The sequence below is a fragment of the Canis lupus genome, chromosome 34, assembly GCF_011100685.1.
Source record: "Canis lupus familiaris isolate Mischka breed German Shepherd chromosome 34, alternate assembly UU_Cfam_GSD_1.0, whole genome shotgun sequence".
NCBI lineage: Eukaryota > Metazoa > Chordata > Mammalia > Carnivora > Canidae > Canis > Canis lupus.
This window is the reverse complement of record NC_049255.1, coordinates 9013641-9028806: the sequence shown is the minus strand read 5'-3', so window position 1 is coordinate 9028806 and position 15166 is coordinate 9013641. Positions and strand designations below refer to the sequence as shown.

General features: G+C 41.0%; 1 long non-coding RNA gene across 1 annotated transcript; it reads right to left on the bottom strand.

Moving 5' to 3' along the window:
- Positions 1-2577: 2577 nt before the first annotated feature.
- LOC111093920 lies at positions 2578-4068 on the bottom strand. The gene is made up of 2 exons (XR_005383514.1): positions 4004-4068; positions 2578-2890 (listed from the first exon to the last, which is right to left on the bottom strand). It is a non-coding gene; the product is annotated as an uncharacterized LOC111093920 (long non-coding RNA).
- Positions 4069-15166: the final 11098 nt, after the last annotated feature.

Sequence of the window (15166 nt, the reverse complement as noted above, 5' to 3'; positions counted from 1 at the left end):
TTGCAGTGTGAAGTAGGACACATGTATTATCTTACATGTTGTGGGTCAGGCTTCCTGGCATGACTTCACCATGCCCTTCTCTCTCAGTTCCCCACAAGGCTGGAGTCAGGTGTTGGCTGAAACTGAGGTCTCATCTGAACACTCAAATGGAGGGGGTTCTGTTTCCAAGCTGGAATAGCAGTTGCTAGAACTCAATTATTTGATGGCTGTTGGACTGAGGGCTTAGTTTTTTTTTGTCACCTTGGACTCCCAACATGGTAACTTACTTCATCAAAGTATGCAAACGAAGAAAATAATAAGGCTAGTCTGCTCGCAAGAAGACAGGAACAGTAGTTTGTTATTTGATATTGATGGGACATCCCCTCAGCCTCACCATCTTCTACTGATTAGAAGAAAGGACACATGAGGAGGGCAATGCACATGGCCATGAATACCAGGAGGTAGACGTCACTGGAACCATTTTTAGAGACCAATTATGACAAATACTATTTTTTTCTGCTGTTCTTGGTTAAATACTTTTCTTTCTTCGCTGTATTCAGATGGCTTTAACTATGACCTGTATTCTCTGTTGAATCATAATTTTAACCTTGACTGAAATATCATCATGAGCTCTGGCCCTCCTCTAAATACATGCGAGAAACTCCTCAAACTGAGTATTCCTGTGACTGAATGTGCCATCAGCTTACTTTACCTTGCTACCACACTTCACCGATCACATTCTTGCCACCGTGTTCACCATTTCTGTGATTTTGTAGCCAGTCTCCGGGAGGGAGGTGTGAGCATCATCCTTGACCAGTAGGTCGTTCTTAATCTCCTAACATGATTAGCAACCCAGGAGTTCTAATTCAAAAGCACTCCCAGTTCCATTTCCCATCTGGACTCCCATCTGCACTGCTTTAGCTGGTCGGACCCTGTTTTTCAATGTCTACTCAGTACTGCCCTACCCGGTCTCCAGTTTCCTTGCCTGAGTTCTTGTTTCAACCCCCATGTTACCATCATGTTACCCTCCCACTAAAGAGACCTTCAGCAACACCACATTATCTTGAGGGTGATGGCCAGACACCCTGAATGTATTAAAAGCACATCTGTGTCCATCATCTATCTGCCTTTCTGAACTCGTCTTCCCTCAACCCCCATCTCCAGCTAAGAGAAACCACTTGAACTTTCCCAAAAGGTTGAAGTAATTTTGTGTATTTGTACACACACATTTCTTTTTCTGCCTGCACCATTTGCCCCTTCGTAACTGCCTTTATGTACCTCCAGGATCCCTCTACCCTTGGGATACTGCGACACTCCTTCCCTCTGTATCCTGAGCTTGCCTTTATCAGTGTACTTACAGAGCAGTGGCACATACCACAGAACTGCTTTGCTTTTTGGGTTTTTGCTTTGTGTTGTGTTTGTTTTTGGTTTTACTTGCCACATTTTGATGTCCTTGTGGGCAGGTTTCACGTTTCACATATTACTCCACCTCAAACACTGAACATGGTGAACACATCTAACAGTATTAAAACATAGGCATTAAGTGGGCTTTAAACAAATTGATCACAAATGCCTAATTTACCCTACACTCTCTGAAATGCCACAGGCTTACCTTGCCTAATGGAGAAAATAATTCTGACAAGTTTGTCAGATGAATTCTGTTTCCTGAAGTTGACATGTGTGTGAATAAAATCATACTTAGAAATAAGGACAAAACTTAGAAGAATGCAAATGTCTAAATGCAAAACTTAGTCTGAATGCAAAAGCCCAATTTGATTATTTATATGCTTTTCCTCTTCGACAATCATATGGTTTACATTTACTATATTTTATAAAGCAAAATAAAATACATCCCTCTTCTTTTCAAGAGGCAAAAAATGACCAAGAAGGGGAAAACAATAAAAATATCAGTTAAATTTCAGTGTTGAGAGTTTAGACCCTATCCCGTGAGTGATTCCAGTAAAATGACCTTGGAATACCCATCATTCATAAACTGAGTTTGATAAAATAATTGTTAGCAAGATTTTTGGGTGAAAACAATTTTTAAAGGACTGGCTCTTACAGAAATTTTGAGAGGGAAATTATAATTTTATTTTATCTAGTGATTACCTGGTAGTGAATTTGAACATTCTGTTCTTTTGGAGGATGTAATTGTGAATAGAGATAGAATTATTTTTAGTTGAGGTTCTAAAGTATCTTATCGGCAATGCTTAATTAATACCTATTTTTAAAGCCTGAACTGATGATAGAGACAAAGAAAGGCAATGCCACAAACATTTATTTCAGCTGAGTACTTGGGCCTGGATATAAGAAAATATTCTCTGCTCGATCCTGGGAATTTATTGATGCTTCCCTATTCCTTCGAACAGATGAACTCCGCCATGAAGTTACATGTAAAGAGATAATGCCTGAAGTTTTGACATTCCAAATAAGGCTCATAAGGAAATTATTTTTTTTTCTTGCAAGCATATTGCATGATAGGACTTCTTTTCTATATAGTGAATATACACTTTATCAAATGCTTCAATTGAATTAACAGAAATATGCCTTTTAGTGTAAGTATCTCCTTCAGAATTTCATTTCAAAAGCATATCTAAATAATTTAAAATCTGTATTTATTATCTTGAATAGAAACACAGAGGATTCGTTTTCAAAAATTTAAAAATATGCCCTGATCCCTGGTGTGTTCATAGCTTATGATGGACCTTTCAATAGAAATCATCCTTCCAGGCATCAGACACTGGTCTCAAATGGAATTGGCGGGGTGAGCTTCTCTGTAGATTCTACACATGCAGTCTTCCAACATTCACATAAGCCATCAGTGTGGTTTTTTCCACGGATTTTCTTAATCAGTTCATCTCCATTCAGGAATGTAAAAAGACTTTAAAGTAGCTTTACTTGGACTGCAAAACTGGGCAAGAAAAGATTATAGTAAATCTTCTCAGCACCTCTATTATATTTCAATTGGTCTTTTTAAAATATGGCAATGGGGGGAAGTGTGGGGGAAACTTTAAGCAACACTTAGGAAAGCTTTCAAATGTATAAATTTCAAACTTTGAGAGGAAGGATATAAGTTTTTGTTTTAGCCACAGATGCAATTAGAATAAGCCAATAAGTAAGTTTCCCTTAATCTTTGAAAATTATTGGTGCACACAAAAACCTATTTCCCAGAGCCTCCTTAATGCAGTGAATTGGGAAGAAGAGGTAATTTTAATAAACTTTAATTGTTAATGGAATCAGGTCATCCAGAATGGTGCAGCGAGATGCTCAGCAAATCTTCCACCCCAGTCAATAATCATATTGGACAAAATTGTCAAAATCCATCATTTTAGAACTCTAGATATTGATAAAATATATTAAAAAGTAATAAGCATTTATTTAAGAAAGAATATCCAATTTGGAATAAGAATTGTGGAACTCTGGCATTTTTGTCCAGAGATGCTCCCAAACCATGCTCAATCCATCAATTGCTTTTTAAGAGTAATGCAGGCTGTGGATGCAACAGCTTTGCTGCTAGAGGGAAGTGACTTGGTCTGCAATAAAACACAGAAAAACCCAGGTGCTCAGTAGTTGCTGGAAGCAGTAGCTATCTGAATCAGGTGAGTGGGGAAACAAAGATCTGAGCTTGTGATCCTGAGTAGGAGAAGGAACACACCAGCAGACAAGCCAGGAATGCAGTAGGAAAATATAGTAATGGGACAGCCATGGTGGGGTGGGCGTGGAGTCTTTATAAGGATATGAAGTCTCTAAGTTCCCACATAACTCTGTGGCCTGGAAGGGTCCTGGGTCAAGTAAAAGCCAGGGGAGACTTTCAAACAACCGACCTGGAGGTGCCCTTGCAGGGACATGCACACATACACACACACACACACAGATCTAGCAGTAAATCCTGTAGGTCTGGTTGATTCGAGGTATTTGAACAAACACTCTGACAAACTAATTGGCTGAACAATAAGCTATGCTGATATAATATAACCCCTGAATTAAATTAAAACCAAAATTAAAAATGAGAACAAGGAGGCACCTGGGTGGCTGAGTAGTTGAGCATCCGCTTTCGGCTCAGGATGTGATCCCGGGATCCTGGGATCAAGTCCCAGATCGGACTCCCCACAGGGAGACTGTTTTTCCCTTTGCCTGTGTCTCTGCTTCTCTCTCTGTGTCTATCATGAATAGATAAATAAAACCTTTAAAAAAAAGAAGAAGAAGAAGAATTAAACTATAAATATCAGCAGACATCAGTGGCTTCACACTGCTGGAGAGACAGGCTTCACTAATAACTCCAGGTAACTAATTAATGAAACTTAAAAAGCCAGAAACAACAATGATTCCAAGGGAGGATAATAGAGGATCCCGGGGTGTGGCAAACATCCAAGGTCACAGCACTATTACCCAAATTATGCAATTAACAAATATTACCAGACAAGCAAAGGAAGAGGCAAAGCATTATAGCCAACAGAATGTCTCTCTGAGAATATCCAGATGTTGGACTTAGAAACAGGCTTGAAACCACATTATAAATATGTTTAAAAAAAATTTAAAGCCATGTTTAAGGAATTAAAAAAATTTATGGCACTGACTCATCAAATAGAAAATGTCAATAAGAGAGCACACATTGTAAAAAATAATGACACGCACATTGTGGAGTTGAAGAGTACAATACATCTAAGATGTCCCCCAAAAAATCCCCATGAAATTCATGGTGTATCCATAAACATGATCTAACTTGAAGAACAAAAAGAAAAAAGCACGAAGGGACATGGATAGCCTCAGGAATTTGGGTGGCACTGGCCGGCAGCACCATGCAGACGAAGGGACTCGCAGCAGGAGTGAGCCAGGCCGACAGCAGGCATCTGACCTGAAAAAGCAGGGGGAACAAAGCTCAACAAGCGGCAGGGAAGATCCAGATCCAGACACAGCCAGTCACACTGCTGAAAACTGAAGACCAAGAGAAAATCTTAAACTCTGCATGAGAAGAAAGACTCCCACACATGAGACCAAGGGGACCATTAAGAGTCAACTTCTCCAAAGCCACAGGGACCAGCAGGCAGTGGGATGGCAGATCACACGTGCAAAAACAGGGAGAAAAGTCTTGTCAAACACAAATCCTACAGGTACATGATTGTCCTCCAGAAATCAAGGTGAGAATTCCAGGTTTAGCTCAGACATGCAGAGAGTTTATAAGCATAGAGAGTTGACCAGCACGAGTATGCACAGGGATGGAGGAGTTTGCAGATCCAGCTCCCACCATGAGCTCTGCAGGTGAGCAGATCCAAGACCATCTCAGCTGTACCTGCTTTACCTGGGGTGACAACAGTTGTCTCATCAGCTGGTAGGACACTTATGTGGTAATTCTGGTGAATTGCTAAGACCCAGGAGGTAAGTATATGAGAAAGTCCTGGTGGCACCAGTTCTCATGGTGAAGATCCAATGCATTTGTCAAACCCCATAGAATTTGACAGCAAAAAAAAAAAGAAAGAATCAAAAAGTGAATTGTTGTGCATAAAAATTAAAGAAACCATCATTTAAGGTATGATGGGCACCCCGCATGGGCGTGACAAAGCAGGCTGGGTTCAGCACAGTGTAGGGCACCCTCTCCCCAAAGGGCTGCATGGAAAGCGGTGGCCAGTGTGGCTGGCAACGGGAGACGGGTGTGAAAGCACAGGCAGAGTGAGCCCAACACATTTCACTCCCGGGACGTGGTCACAGGTCACCAGGGGAGCTAGCAGCTCTGACAGGGCCATAGACATGCGCCAGGATGGAAGAAATAAGTAGCGATGGCAGGCGGTGGCAGGCTGGCTTCTCACCGCTGAGTAGGGGGTACGGCAGGGCAGGGAAGGGATCCAAGCGCCCACGTTCAGAGCTGGGAGAGCGGGCCGTGGGCAGGAGCTCTCACTGGGCCTACCGTAGCTACAGACGGCTCCATGTAGAAACCTCAGATGTGTGAATGTACACGTGTTAGCACACACACACTCACACACACAGACTGGAGCATCAGAAGGTGAGGCAGTGCTCAGAGCTAACAAGCAGACAGAGACCAACCCCATGATGATGGGTGTGTGTCAAAAGGACACAGGACCCATGTGAACGGTGCCCATTGGCCAATGCTGAAACAATTTTAGTGACAAAATAAATAAGGTAATTGGGCTCGAACCTCAAAGGTGAAAGAAAAACTCAAGGGTTGCATCTCAGCCAGAGCTTCCCGGGCAGACCCTATAGCCTGGGTGTCCCGAATGATAGCCATGTTCCCCTGGTTCTGGAGGCTGGCAACCTGGTCAGGGTGGTGGCATGGGGGGTTCACAGCATGGGGGTCCTGGTGAGACCTGTGGTTCAGGGACCAGACGGCCCTCTTCCCTAGCCTCGCAGGGCAGAAAGTGGGAGGGGAGGCAAGGGGCTCCTGACTCGGGAGGGTGCAGATCCCATTCCTGGGGCCCCAACCTCATGACCCCATCTCACTCTAAGCACCTCCAAAGACCCACCGCCTAACACTATCACCTGGAGGGTAGGGTCTCAATGTATGAATTTGTGGGACACAAACATTCCATATAAGTTGATGCTGATGTAATAAAGTGAATGAATAAGTAAACACACATGGGGGATTAGATGAATGTCATGCGGAAGACTTTATGTGGCCACTTTGCCCCCAAGGAGGTGGGGCCTATTCCCACATTACTTAGGTCTGGATTTTGTATTGTACTTTTCCTATTCAAGAAGCACGATGCACAGAAGAGGGAAAAGAGAAGTTTTGCCATGGAGAGACCTGAAAACATTACCCAAGCGAGATAATCAAATTAACATCAGTAGCAACAAGTGTGTTGGTAGCGTGTGCCTTTGGTACGCCGTGGTAAGAACAGTTCTCGGCCTCTGTGGCCTTTCTTCTGAAACTCAACACCCCTGGCCAGCTGAGAGCAAAACATCAGACTGGTCCCAACTAAGGGACATGCCGCAAAATACCTGACAGGAGGATACTCCTCGAAATTCATCAAAACCAAGGAAAGCCCAAGAAACTGTCAGAGCTAAGAGGTGCTGAAGGGGAAAGGACCAGCAATTGGATGACGTTCTGGGTGGAATCGTGGACACAGAACTATCTCTGCGTCAGTGATAGAGGATTATGGGATGTGTGTGTGTCAGAAGGAGAGAGGGGAGGTCTGGGTGTGTGGCTGGGCCTGGAAAATAAAAATGCATCGCGTGACATTAATTGAATTCAACGGGCACGTTCTGTAAGTGATGTGGTGTCCACCTACCGGCTGCTCTGGAGCTCCGATCACATCCCAGGCTGGAGCCGTTTCTCCTCATCACGGTTGTGAAAACCGTACCTCTGGACATCTCGGCTCAGCTCATACACAGTGTGAATAATTCATATGTTGTCAAGTCAAAGGAGTTTGTCTTTATGTTTTGACCTTTTAACTCTAGCTCTGGTTCCTTTCCGACAAAAGAGAAAAAGAAAAAATTTGAGTGATATAAAAGTGCATCTAAAGACCCCCCTGCTGGCATATCACCACCCACAGCTTTATTTTCATGCCGACACCTTTTCTGTCCTTCCCATAGCCTTAACTAACGAGTTTCATTCAGGGAGTGGGCACGAGAAACGTGGGCCCGCTGGGTTATTTACTGTTCACTGAGGATAAAGTGCCCTGTTTTCTATTTTCATGGGATCAATTTTAGTGAAATAGCAAAGCAATTTGAAAACACTCATCAGGCCTTTCTGTGTCAGGCTCTGTGCTAGGCTCGGGGAGTTCAGAGAGAGTAGTGGGGTCCTTCCTTAAAGGAGCCACTGCAGGTGCATTAGGAATGTGTAAGTGAGCAAAGCTGCACGTGAGGCCCAAGGCCGGAGGGACAGGATGCATGTGAGGCCAGGAGACACATGGGACTTAGGACATGTTAAGGAGGATCTGGACTTGTTCCTAGTGACAGTAGGAAAAGCCAGGAGAATGAAGACCTGTGTGTGACCTCATCGAGGTTTTATTCTAACTATAGCACTTTGGTGGTGGAATGAGGAATGAGATGTGTTTGCTCCAGTTGGTGTAGGAAAGGGAGATAGGAAACAGGACATCAGGTTAAAGGTTATTTCCACTGGGCAAGGGAACAACAAAGATGTGTGACATGATGGGGCAATGAAGGTTGGGGAAGAAAGCATGGCATTGCTTGGCACTGCTGAGGTAAGATCAGCAGCTCCTGGTTTTAGGACGCGAGACTGAAACTGAAAGCAAAGGTGTGGATCCAGGCCAGAGGCAGGGAGGCAGGACATTGCCACAGATCTGTGATACCCTCAGCTGCTAGAAGAAAGGCCAGGATCTCCACAAGCTGAATTAACATGAGCTTGTGTGACCATAGGGGTGACATCGCACGCTTCTCTGGGATCACAACTGAACCTATAGGACAATTTGTAGTTACTAAAATTTGAAGAAAATGTAAGATAGAATAAAAATTACAAACTCTAGGCTCAGCAGAAGCTAAGTGGCCGAGACGTAGGATGAGCTATCTGAGTGTCATTACAGCGGCAGGGTCTATGCACATCAAGCTGGTGGGTCTACCTGTATGGCTCAGGTCCAGGCTCTGACGCCCCTAACTCACACACTCCAACATGTACATGTAGCTTGATTCATGTAACACCTTTCTATTGAAATCTTTAAATATACATATATATCTAACAATATAGATATTTACTATATATAAAATGATAGGTATATTTTTTAATTCCATTCAATTAATTAACATATAGTATGTTATTATCTTCAGAGGTAAAGTTTAGTGATTCAACAGCTGCATACAACACCCAGTACTCATTACGCCCTCCTTCATTTCCGTCACCCAGTGACCCCATCCCCCCAACGATCTCCCCTCCAGCCACCCTCACCTAGGAATAAACCTAAACAAAGAGGTAAAGGATCCATACTCTGAGAACCGTAGAACACTTATGAAAGAAATTGAGGAAGACACAAAGAAATGGAAAAACATTCCCTGATCGTGGACTGGAAGAACAAATATCGCTAAAATGTCTATTCTCTTTTCAAAAACAACTGTTCATTGAGGATTCCCTGCCAGCCTGCTCCAATAAAGGAAATTTAGGTCAGTGGCACAGGTGAGTACAATTCATATGAATTTTCACTTCTGTCCCTCACAATCCTTACACCAACTTCCCATGGTCAACCTATAAAAACATAACCAAAAATAAAATGTGTCATGTTTTTGTTTGCTGGAATGTTATTTCCTTACACTATCTTTGTTCCATTCAAAGGATATTGATTCCCTCAAATATCCAGTGGATGCAGTGTGCAGCATTCAACTATTACAGAGCAAGGTTGTCCATGCACATGGTCACAGACATAGGTTTACTTAATGCTGAGCTTATTGATTTTTATAAATCAAAGAAGCCTGAAGAGTTTATTGAGGATATTCATTTAAAGTAGCGTTGGTTTATCGATGCCAATATTTCAATTTGTTTCTATCAAGCCCTGGGTAGTGAGGTCAGTCACAACATTCTCTGTTTCACGCTTCTTCCGAACAGCCATAGAAAACCACGAATGGTCTGATATTATCTCTCCTCGACCTTTCAGAAGCCAGTCGTGCCACTGCATATGTCACTCGGGGGAAGTACAGAAGGCCTACAACTAACTCGTCTCACACAGGTCTTGAAGAAATCAGCCTTCTTTCAAACAAAGATCTGTTTTATTTTTATGCTAGATAAAAGAGAATGTGGAAGACATTTGCTGAAGCATGATAAAAAAAAGAAGAGCAGAAAACCAAACCCTGGAATCCATGCTTTAGGTACCAGACATCGGGGATCCCTGGGCCCCTGTTTTCCTGGATATTTTTAAGATATTTGGACAGACACCTCTCTAATGAAGACACACACATGATAAACATCCCCTTGAAAAGATACTGCCCATCGTTAACCATCAGTGATATGTGCATTACCAGTAAGGCATGTAACAGTCCCAGATATAAACAACCCATAGGTCCATCCAGAGGATAAATCAATAAACACAATTGGGTACATTAATATGAAAGGACTCCCCTCACCAATAAAAACAAAAAGTACTACCGATAAATGCAACATCATGGATGATTTTCAAAAATTTCTCTTGGGGAAAATATTCAAGACACAATGCATACTGCTGGCTTCCATTTACATAAAATTGCAAAGCAGGGAAAATGAATCTTCAATGACAGAAAGCCTGTCACTGATAGCCTAGGCCCAGGAGCCGGTCCTGGGATTGATTCCAAAGGGGGGCAAGAGAACCTGGGAGGGTGGGTAGGAATTCCACTACTTTGTTTGTTGACACAATTTTTAAAAGTCAATGAACTAAACATTTAAAATGGGAACAAATGTGTACTTCAATATAGCTGATGAAATTAAACACAAGGAGCCAGTCCTTTTTCACACACCAAAAGAGAGCTTACTGAAGAGGCACCGGCACATCACTGCTATTATTCTGGAAGCTACTGAAGCTGGTTCCTGTAGTTTGAAATACAAAGATGGAAAACACAGGGGCCCTGTATTGGGTAGCAAACTACCAACTACCTCAGCTTCTCGTAGCTGAGCTCTGCTCTTTTGCCCCTAAGCGAATCTAGTGTATCAGGGCAGGGTTTTATAGAAGCTCCAGCATGATCTTCCTGCAGGGGCAAAACCAATTTCCTTATGGGATCTGATGCTCCTACCCCTAGCGTGCTTAACAATTTTGACTTCTTTGTATTATTAGATAGTTCTCCTGTGAGGACCCTCATTCAGAGACAATGGTCTGCTTCTCCCACTATATCTAAGTCTATCCCTTTGGTACGGCTAACGTACCTGCATCACACTCTTTGTGTGGCTACATGTACTCAGGAATTGTCGTGCTCAAGAATTCCTCAGGGAACAGGAGTCTGCCTTGAGAGAACCTGTAGGCTTTATTCCAGGCAGGAAGGAGAACTCAACATATTATATCTTAAATACGTTCCACCAAATCCTACTCTTTCAACATCTGCATCAAAGTAGTTGTTCACATGCAAGCAGCTATGTCTGCCCTCGTGGACGGAGGTTCAGAGCCACGAGCACCCACATGTTTTATACGGGAGGCTAAACACTAAGTCTCCTGGGTGGAGTGACGATATATGACTGATCCCTCAGATGTGGTACGTTGGATCTGAAAATGGAAACCAACCTTTAGACAAAGCATTAAACAGAAACAAACATATAGTTTGCGAGGAAGGTAAGGGACATTGCTGTCAACATCTTTCCTACACAGAGAGTTTTTCTCTTGTGATGGCTGTTTGTGTCACTCCCTCCTACCTCTGCCCTCCTTTGCTTCCTCACGGAGTGGTGTTTCCTTTTTCATTTTGACCATATTTCTACCATTTCAGTCTTGTCCCAGATTTGTGAGTGAGACAAAAATGCATAATGCAGCATGCACAGTAACTAACAACAGCTCTGCTATCGCCTGCGACGTCCCTACCTCTCCTAAATTGGAAAACAAGCAAATAAAATAAGGCAAAACAAAAAAACAAGCCCCAAGTCTCCCTTTCAGCGACACTTAAGCGCTTTCCCAAGTCTGTCTCATCACATTTCTTGTCTTCTCATCCTTTAGGGAAATCTTTTGGAAAGTACTGATTATTCCACATTCTTAAGTGTGTGTGTGTGTGTGTGTGTGTGTGTGTGTTCCTGTTTATAACACATTACCTCAGGTAAGAATTTATTTTTTTTCAGCAGTAAACCGAAAAGGAACTGGAATGACAGAAACCACTCTTCAGTTAATGGCTCTCCGACGCTCCTGTGTCGCTCTAATGGCCAACCTTTCAGGGTTCTGAAGGTCCTTTCAAAACTAGTTTCCCACCTTCCTCTCAATGTGGGCTCCGAAGTCCCATTTCAGCGATGAGATTTATTTTTCTCATATTCATATTATTCATAATAAAGCCGCATTCTAGCCCTGAAGACTGTTCAAAGGCAAAAACTGACATCTGTGTACTACCTAACTAGAAACAAATTGATAAACTTCTGAAACACTCTTTGAAAATGAATGCCAGCACAGTCGATTTCCTAGGGCGGCTTTTATGCCTCATCCTGGTACCCTGGAAACTGCTGTCAAGCTCCATTTTATTCCTTGTGTGGCCTGACAGTTCTAAGGGGAAAGTGTATCCTAATTCTTCCAAATAAATTAGATTCCAGCCATTTTAAAATGAAAACACAGCCTCCGCTGAAGTTATAAACAGACCCTATTGAATAAAGTACCAACAGAGGCTCACACTGTTATCTCTGGCTGAGGTTCAGCGCCGTGAGACAGCAACACACGGATCACGTCTTTGTAGTCCCAGTAATGCAAATCAGTCAACGCCTCACACAACGTGAAAGTGGGTGCTCCTGTCACAGTGCATCGCACTTCTCCACCAAGAAGCTGAAAAGGAAAGAGAGAGAGGGAGAGAAGGAAGGGTAGAGGAATTGGGGAAGGAGGACAATTTGAGGCAACAAAGAACAAAGCGCATTTTCATTGCAGAATTAAGACATGAAGGAGATAGTTAACATACCCACTTGACGGTGGTATATTATCCAAGCACATTGGTTCCTGATAACTGCATGTATATCCTAACTCTTAATTAACATTTATATTTTAATGTATACAGGCATATGTGAGATTCTAGGAATGTGGAAATATGTTTGAAAAACAGGAGAGAAAAAGATATTTTCCCTGTACGATGAGGGAATAAATCAACATTTGAAGAAAAGTAAGTTAGACTTAATAAAAAAAGGAATAATGCAAAATGATATCAGGCAAAAATAATAATAAATGATATATCATAATTGGGAAGGGAGGAGTGAAAAAGTCTTTATTTGTAGACAACATAATCTCAAATGTTGAAACCTTAAAAACTCATAAAAAATTTAGAACTAAGAATCAAGTATAGTAAGATTACAAGATATAAGATCAATATTCTAAAAATATGTTTTTATATACAAGCAATGAAAAGTCTGAAAATAAATCCCTGAGGAACATATTTCTATTTAAATACTATTAAATAATATAACACTTAGGAAACTATTTTAAAATGCAACTCTTGTGCCTGAAAATTAGAATATTTTGCTGAGGAAAATTAAAGTGGATCTAAATGAAATGAAAAGGAATTCCATGTCTGTGGATTGGAAGAGTCAATGTCCCCAAGATGGCAATTCTCCTCAAATTTTTCTTTGGAATCTATAGAACAAACATTTTCTCTGTCCAATTCCTGGCAGGAATTTTAAAGAAATTGATGAGCATATATTAAAATGTATATGGAAATTCAAGTTCATCTGGAAGAGCCAAAATATTTGGAAAAAAATCTTAATTTCAATGCTTGTGTTTACTGATTTCAAAATTTACTATAAAGCTGCAGTAGTACTGGTGTAACATTGTGGTACTGGTATAACATTAGACATGTAGATCAAGGACATAGAATTGAGAGTCCAGAAATAAATCCTTATATTTGCAGTCAATTACCATCAATACAGTCAATTTACAGTCAATTACAGATACAGAAGTGCCAAGGCCATTCCTTGATGACAAAGTCTTGTTAACAAATGGTCCTGGAGAAATTGGCTATCTAGATGCAAAAAGGTAAACCTAAGCCCTCACCTTATGTAATGCAAACAGATTAAAGTCAAAAAGGATCATAGACTAAATGAAAGACATAAAATAAACCTTAGAAGAAAACAAAGGAAAAAAATCAAGATTTGCAGTTAGAAAAAATGTCCCATAGATATAATAACAATAGCATGGTCCATGAAAGAAAAATAAATTGGGCTACATCAAATTTCAGAACATTTTTTTTACAAAAGATACCACTAAGAAAATGAAAAGACAAGCATCAGACTTGGAGTAAACATTTTCAAAACTATCATTCATTAAAGAACTAGTATCCAGAGTTTACATAAAATTCTTACAATTCAATAATAATAAGACAGTTCAATCAAATAATAGGCAACAGATATGAACAAATATTTCAACAAAGAAAGTATTTGATCACAGTAAGGTGACATTTCACTTTTACTAGAATGGCTATGATAAGACAGATAATAATAAACATTGAGGACAATGGGGAGAAAGGGAAACCTGCATACATCTCTGGTGCAAATATAAGGTAGTGCAGCCACTTTGCAAAACACTTCAGCAGTTCCTCAAAAAAAAAAAAAAAAGTATATATAATATTACCCTACTTGCCAGCAATAGCATTCCTAGGTATCTACCTTAGAGAAATAAAGCCATATTTCTACACAAACACTTACATGTGAATGTTCATAGTGGCACTATTTATAATAGCCGAAACCTGTAAGTGGTTTAATGCCCATCAATTGGTGAATACCTAGACAAAGTGTGGTATATCCAACAATGGAATATTATTCAGCATTAAAAAGGAATCAGCTACTAACACATGTTATGCCATGACTGAACCTGAAAAACATTATTTTAAATGAAAAATGTCAGACACATACTGGATAACTCAGCCAAATGAAAAGTTCAGAAAAGGCAAATTTATAAGGACAGGATATAAATTTGCTGTTGCCTGGGGCTACAGGGGACATGTAGATTCACTGTAAACAGGCAGGCATGTGGGGTCTCACAGGGGGATAGTGTGTTCAAAACTGATTGATGATGATAGCACCACCTGGTATAGTTACTAAAAGTCATTGATTAGTACACTTTCAGTTGGTGAATTTTATAATGTACAAATACACCATAGTAAAGCTATTTAAAAAGGAATAAAGTAATAAAAGTGACTTCTACTTTTGACCAAGTTGAGTAGAGCATGTGTTTATCTTCCTCCATAAAGTTAAAAAAAAGGGCAAAACTTAAGAAGTAATGGTCTTTAAGACACAAATCATCAGACAATGAAGAACAGTAATTTCTGAGAGGTGAGAGATAAAAAGAACCCTGTAGTTTCTCTAAAAAGCCTTGAGAAAATTTTGAGGCTAAGTCACAGAGAGGAAGAACCTAGTCAAAGCTTGGTAAATTCCCTGAGAGTGGAAACAAAGCCGAAAGTATAAGACCAAACCTGTGACTTTGTTGGTTGGAGTAGTATACAGGAAAGAGATGCCCAGAAAGAGAACACTGGAGATCTGAAGAGGTTACTCTTGAGTACTCTGTTGAATACTTATCTGCTCATGTTTGTGAGGGAATTACCCATGGCCAGAGAAAGAGCCACTAGAAAGGATTATAGACCAGTACCCTTGTTCATACAGGGC